Source organism: Acomys minous (assembly GCF_964271855.1).
Source record: "Acomys minous genome assembly, contig: scaffold_97, whole genome shotgun sequence".
NCBI classification, from domain to species: Eukaryota; Metazoa; Chordata; class Mammalia; order Rodentia; family Muridae; genus Acomys; species Acomys minous.
Genome location: NW_028182114.1, coordinates 52845 through 60280, shown reverse-complemented (window position 1 = coordinate 60280; position 7436 = coordinate 52845). Strand labels below are relative to the sequence as shown.

At 40.8% G+C, this 7436-nt stretch overlaps 1 pseudogene across 1 annotated transcript; it reads left to right on the top strand.

The window, feature by feature from the left end:
- The first annotated feature begins 296 nt into the window (after positions 1 to 296).
- Positions 297 to 6569, top strand: LOC311591830 (charged multivesicular body protein 4c-like; annotated as a pseudogene). The gene is made up of 5 exons (XR_014783609.1): positions 297 to 324; positions 1067 to 1243; positions 3341 to 3455; positions 6078 to 6222; positions 6400 to 6569. The product of XR_014783609.1 is annotated as a charged multivesicular body protein 4c-like (transcript).
- Positions 6570 to 7436: the final 867 nt, after the last annotated feature.

The following is a 7436-nucleotide window of genomic DNA, read 5'->3' as shown; positions in this document are numbered from 1 at the left end:
AAGGACCTGAGATTAATTCATGTGAGTCACATGGTAGAAGGAAAATACCAACTCCTGCAAGGGATGCATTTCTATCCACCTGAAAAAGAAGACCATATAAAAAATAAAACAAATAGGTTAGGTAGTTTGCATTTTGTTAAGAAATACAACTATATCCATTGCTTTACATAAATGTTTTGGATCCTACAGTATCCTTTTATTTATAATACTCATTTCCATATCTCTGAGACCAATGCCTTTTATGAAACAACTTTAAACTATGTCATGTGTACTCAATTGATGGTTCCTGGGTAGCCATGCTGAAAGAGTCCTTGTATGGTTGTGGTAAGAAAATTTGCTTACTATTTTCCACCACGCAATTTTAACTATGTAAATGAGAGTATTTATGAAGTATCAGGCTGCAGGTAATTCTGACTGGTTGCATTTTTGTGGCACCAGCTGAGTAAAGAGAAAACCAGCGTTTTCTGCCCAAGGGATTAAAAAAAAAAGATTTATCTATTATTTATACAGTATTCTGCCTGCATTGTTCTAGCAGGCCAGAAGAGGACACCAGATCTCATTATAGTGTTATTAGCCACCATGTTGTTGCTGGAAATTGAACTAAGGACCTTTGTAAGAACAGCCAGTGCTCTTAACTTCTGAGCCATCTCTTCAATCATTTCTTTTTTTGTTAAGTTTATATTTTATTTTTCCCCCTAAGGCATTCTTTTTGTAATGTGTTTGAAACTTGGACCTGTATCCCATTAGTCCCACCCTTGTATGGCTTTTCTTAATATCTCTAACCTATACTTCACCCCAAATCCAGCACTAGCATCAGTGTTTCTGTGGCATGCTTAGTGAACAGGAAAGTTGACTTCCTCTTACATTTGTCAGATGTTTGGAAGAAAGAATAGCAGGGTGTTTGAGAGAGAGAGTGGCTGGTGGAGATGGAGTGACGTGCTCCCTGTAGGTGCCTCCGGATTGCTTAATATGCTCTTTGTCTTCAGGTGTCAACAGTTCTGAGTCTGTTTCTCCTGAGTCTGAGGCTGTTTCTCCTGATACAAACCTTGATTTCTTCCTGATGTAGCTGCCTTGCAGGCCCTGAAGAGGAGGAAGAGGTTTGAGAAGCAGCTCACTCAGATTGACGGCACACTTTCCACCATGAGTTCCAGCGAGAAGCTCTAGAGAACTCTCACACCAACACTGAGGTCTTAAGGAACATGGGCTTTGCAGCCAAGGCCATGAAAGCAGTTCATGAAAACATGTGAGTGACTCAGCCTCCTCATCTTCAATGTTGAGAAATGCTTTGAAGTTATATGATGATTTTGGTGGGACTGGGTCACCGTTCAGTGTATTGAACTGAATGCTCTCTTAGAGATAGTTTCAAACTTACAGAGACAGTTTTTTTTAATTGAAGGAAAAACATAATAGAAATTTCCTTTCAACATTTCTCAGTTCTTTTATGAAATCCCATCTGTGAAAACCATTAGCAATGCCAACTTCAGTGAGGTTGTAAGAATGTAGAATAGTGATTGCCAAACTTTGGTGGGCATCATAATCATCTAGCTAAAAGTGATTCAAGAGCTTGCAGAAACCCAACATCCCTCAAACAAGACAGAGATTAGACCTTTGTTTTTAACCAAGTTCTCCAGGCAGGGACTGATACTTGCTAATATTTGAAAACCACTGACATAAAATATTAGTTACAAAGATCAGGGTTTATAGGTTGTTTTGTTTTGTTCTGCTGTAATCCTATTTCCACAGTTGCTACGTACCCTGGCAAATGACTTTCTCCCAACTCAGTTTCCTCACCTGTAAGTTCTTACTTACATGGTCTGGTCATTGGGAATTCAGTGAGATACTAGATATACCTAGCACAGTTCCTGACACACAGTGAGCACTCAGTCAGTACTTTGAATGCATTTGGTCTGCGTTCTCAGTGGGGAATGCAGACCTTGGAACCTTTGCAGATTAGGTACAGTTCTGTCCAAAAGAGTAGAAAAGCAGCAAGTGTTGAGAGACAGATGTTGTTCCAGAGAATGGGAAGAGGGGACAGAAACAGCTGGGGTTGTAAAGACCTCTTTAGGAATATCTTGCCATAGCTGGGCGTGGTGGTGCACGCCTTTAGTCCCAGCACTCAGGAGGCAGAGGCATGTGGATCACTGTGAGTTCGAGGCCAGCCTGGTCTACAAAGCGAGTCCAGGACAGCCAAGGCTACACAGAGAAACTCTGTCTCGAAAAAACAAAAAAACAAAACAAAAAAAAAAAAAAAAAAAAGAACATCTAGCCTTGGTAACTCATCAAGCAGCTGTTGTTCTTGAACATCAGAGATCGGTGTATGCGTGGCTGGACTCCTGGACCCCACAGTTGTGGTAAGCTGAGTGCTGACTGAAGTGGAGTGCAAAGCCAGCTTTGTCTCTGGCTCCCTCCCTTAGTAGCATCAGATGATAATTCCCTTTTGGACAGACGTTCAGTCACAGTCCCAAACTTCAGCCATACATGTCTTGTACTCACTTTAATAAATACACTTACTACAACCCTAATGAATATTGAGCATAGAGGGAGGTAGGCAAATGACAAAATAATTCTTTTTGGTATGGTAGAGTCTGAGAAACTGACGAAAAGATGAGTTCCACTGGGCTCAAACTTTCAGAACTGAGGCCAGCTAATAATGGAGGACACTGTCACTTCTCTTCTAGCTAACCTGCTTGGCCTACTTTCTGCATTGGAGGAATGATTCAGAAACACTGTTACAAAAACAAGACAGAACCTGACCTGTCCACTGGGAAGACTTTGAAGTAGCTGCCCTGAGCCTGGACCTACCTGTCTTCATTTGCTGAGGTTGTGGCCTCCGTGAGGGCATGCTGGCTCAAGACCTGCTGTCTTCAGTTCCCTCCACACACAGTCTACAGGGAAAAACCTTCAAGGAGTCAGCATTTCGGAACTACTGTGCTATATAAAGTGATTTTCCTATTTAAAGATTAGTGAGAGCTGCCTTGTGATCTCAGTCAAGTGGTGCCACATATGTTCTATCTACCACGTGCACTTTCCAAACTGATCTACAAATAATGTTAATGACAAAATTATGTTATTTGAAGTGATTCTCAAAGGTAGAAAGTAATATTGAAAATGCATGTGATTGTACAGAATTACTAAATTTTTTTGACATGCAAGTTAGTTGTTTGTTTTTTCATTTTTTTGTTTTTGTTTTTTACATTGATGACCAATAGACCAGGAATTTTTGTTATGGTATTGAAATACCTAATGAGTATATCTGAAATTAACTGGTTTTCATATAGAATTAAGCCAAGGTTCGTAAGTGTCGGATGAAATTCTAAAACTTTAACAAAATGTTTCCCAGGGATCTAAACAAGATTGACAACTTGATGCAAGATATAACAGAGCAGCAGGTCATTGCCCAGGAAATCTCTGAGGCATTTTCTCAAAGGGTTCAGTTTGCCAGCGGCTTTGATGAGGTGAGTGCAATACTACAGAGTGTGGTCCTGTGGCTGCCATGGAGGGCAGCTTCCAATCACATGATGCAGACAACTTGCTCACTGATTAGCAGATAAATGATATTTATAGGAAGTGAGTTTTCTAGGAGGGAAATGAGGTGTTAGTAGCTGATTTCCAGGAAAGATGACTAGTTTGGGAAACAGCTTCTTAATTAGGTTTTCAGCTATTAAGGAAGAAGAGAACAGCACGTGATTATGTAAAATTAGTGACTTGTAATGGGTAGAGAATAAATAGTCTCATTATGAGGAATTGTGAGCTCTCACATCTGGCCAAATGCAGCAGACGGTGTCACTCTCCAGGCAGCAGATGGATTGTGCTCTGTGGCTGTTAAATTAGGAGTTAGGCTCCCTCTGTTTATTACTCAGCCTATAAAACAATTGTGTAATTGTGTAATTGTGGAGTGGCATCATTTACACTCCCATTCCATTCACACTATTCCGTCCCACAGCCCAGGAAGACTGTAGTTACATTGGTGGTGCCCACCGTGAGAATACCAGTGGTTCCAGCCAAGCCACACATGTCCAGGATGAGTATGGTGTTAGCCACATTCCACAGGGATAGACTAGCACAGCTCCCTGTTTCTATGTCATATGATGGAGGATGAATAACAAATGAAGATGTGGCCCAGGAGTGTTAGGAAACAGTTTGCTGCAAGTAATGTTAGAAAATGGTAGTGATCTGGGGCTTAAGACATGGGCCAGAGATTCAGAGCACTGGTTATATTTGCAGGGGAGCTTGGTTCTATTATTAGCATTCAGAGTGAATCAAACTCATCCATATTGCCAGTTCCGAGGGATCTGATATCCTCTCCTAGTCTCTGTGGCCACCAGGTACACATGTGGTACACTCACACACATGTAGGCAAGACACTCATATACGTAAGGGGTTGGCAAAACATGGCATGGAGGTCAAATTGGCCATGGCTATTTTTGTGTAGTCTTCAAGGCAAGGATGCTTTCCAGCATCTTGAACTATAGGACATAAGAAAGAAGATCCTATAACAGGAAGGTATCTGGCCCACAAAGCCCAAAATATTACTGTTTGGCCCTATGTAGAAGTGCAGGACTGTTAATTCAAGGTCAGCCTTGGCTATGTAGTGAAGTCAAAGCTATTCTGAGATATGAAAAGAGACCTTGTCACAAAACAAACAACAGCAACAAAATAATCACATATAATATAAACGTGTATGTGCATAAATTCAGGCATAGGCTCCCTGGATGTAGTGGGTACTGGTTTATCATTGTTCTGACCAGGAATCAGATCTCAATAAATTTGTTAAATGATGGGCAAATAAATAACTAAGGAATCTATTTGGATGGATATACAGTTATGATAGATCTTTTCTGATAGTTTTCTGCTGAAAGACTACACTTCCCAGCCTCCGTTGTAGAGAACGTGTTGTAAGTATTTCTGCCCCTATAAGGGGCCACATCTCATCTGCTTCTGTAGGCATTTTGCCCATGTACACACGTGGGTGACACTATGCCCCCTTGCTGTGAATAAGCATGGTCCCACCTAAGGCAAGCCTCTCTTTCTGCCTTCTGGCTCTCTACAGTTTCTTATGGCGACAGCTTCTGAAGTATAATGAAAAGTCTTGTTTCTACAACTACTCCCTTCTGGAAGGGCTGATGTATGCTGGAGGGCTTCCCAAGTTAGTTGCTGTGAGCTATCTCAGACTAGGCAAGAGGTGACCCACATCCTTCAAGTCTCAAGCAGACTTTAGCTTTCTACAAGTGCAGGGTACAGGATGCATTAAGACGAAGGCAGCCATCTTAACATTTTGGGGCCATTGCAAATGAAAAATGCATTACTCTAATTTTGAAGTTTTGTTAACACAACCATATTGGCTGGGGACATAATTAAAAAGTAAAGCATAAGCTGGCCAGTGGTGGTGCAAGCCTTTAATCCCAGCACTTGGGAGGCAGAGGTGGGCAGATCCCTGTGAGCTCAAGACCAGCCTGTTCTACAAAGTTAGTCCAGGACAGCCAAGGTGACACAGAGAAACCATGTCTCAAAAAAAAAAAAATTAGAAGTAGAGCATGAACAAGCTACTGCTGTGTTCTGTACCCAGCACTGAAAAAAAAATCATGAAAACACACAATTGATATTGACTTTGATGCTTTGATAGAGGAACTACGGTATCTTTTTTTCTTAAATTTTCTGTGCAATAGATTTTCCTATGCTTGTTTTATTTTCAATAGCATTAACTCAAATAAACTATTTATTTCATTTAATTAAAGTTGCAGAGATTCTCAACAGGAGAGGAAAAAATAGCATACTGGAAAATTAACAATCAAGGTGTGAATTTCCAGAACCTGAGGAGATTATATATTCAGCACAAATTACTTGAATAGCTGTTTACTGAAGTATTATAAGATTAACTACAACAAATTTGTACAACCCAAAATATTCATTTCTAATCATTGCTCAGTGTTGCAAAAAAAGTTTAGTCTTAAAATAAATATTCCATTTCACTGGCTTCCCACATATCAATCGGGTGGCAGATGTTCTCCTTGTTGTGTTTAGGGAACCCACCCTCCTGAAACAGTAGCTTCATAATTCTTTCTTTCTCCAGTGTTCAGGAAGAGCTGCTGGCAGAACTGGAGGAATTAGAGCAGGAGGAATTAAATAAGACGATGACAAACATGGAGCTTCCACATGTGCCTTCTTCTTCCCTCCCAGCACAGCCCAGGCCAGCATGCGTCCTCTGTGCACCGATCCGAGCAGGTCTGTTACCTCCCATGACCTGAGTTCACACAGTTCCCAAAACACTTGCCAGGCCTGCTGCTTTCAGGACTTACTTATATTTCATTTGTATACAAAGACACATTTTTACATGCAATTCCTACCTTTTTTCTATGTACATGACACTGATGACTGATTTTCCTCATTTTTATGTTCTAGCATCTTCCAGGAGGGCAGAGGAAGACGATGACTTCAAGCAGCAGGCAGCTTGGGCTACGTAAACAAAATTGGAAAAATTGGACACCTAAATTATTGAACTACACATAAGACACAAATGCTTTTGCAAAGCTTAGAAGCTAGCAGAGACATATTTTATACAAGTAATTCTCTTTTAAGTAACAGTTAAGTCATTTTTGACATAGTCAGGGAATGGAAAGAGCCAATAGCATCTTAGAGGACCCTTCCAGATTGATTGGGTCAGGACTCTGTCTGTTTCGTTCTCTCCTGTATTTCTGCTCCTGGTACACACCTAGTTGATTATGTATATATATCAAATGGAATTCTACTGACATTTAATACATATTCCATCTTATAAGCCATCCCTGAGGAATACAGTTACCTAGGGTAACTGTCGGGAAATATTCATGCAAATACAAGGCAGCTATGTGCATCCAGGTCACTCATGGTAAAAGTAAATACACTTTATGTATTACTTTTTTTTTTTTTTTGAGACAGGGTTTCTCTGCATAGCCCTGGGCTGTCCTGGACTCATTATGTAGAACAGGCTGGCCTCGAACTCACAGCGATCTGCCTGCCTCTGCCTCCCAAGTGCTGGGATTAAAGGTGTGCACCACCACGCCCGGCTAGTAAATATACGTTAGAACAGATCTGAAATCTGTTCCAGTGAGTCAATACATACATAGTTTCAAATGAGTTTTATGGTTCAAAGTCTTCCAGGAGCTTTAATTGACGTTTATTAGGCCCACTGAGCTTTGATGCAATGGATGCATCTCCTCAAATGTCTGAAAGCACTAATAGTTTAGCCTGCTGAGCGGGACACTCCCTGGTGTGATCAACCATGTATGAAACTGAGTGGACATGTACGAAAGTGAGTGGACATGCACCAGCCATTATGAGACTGTCTTGGTTTCACAGCACTGTTCATTCTTTTCTGTTTTGTGCTCTCTTGTACTTTAACAAAAACAAAACAAAACAAAACTCCAAATGCTTCACAGCATGCACTTGTAAACATATTA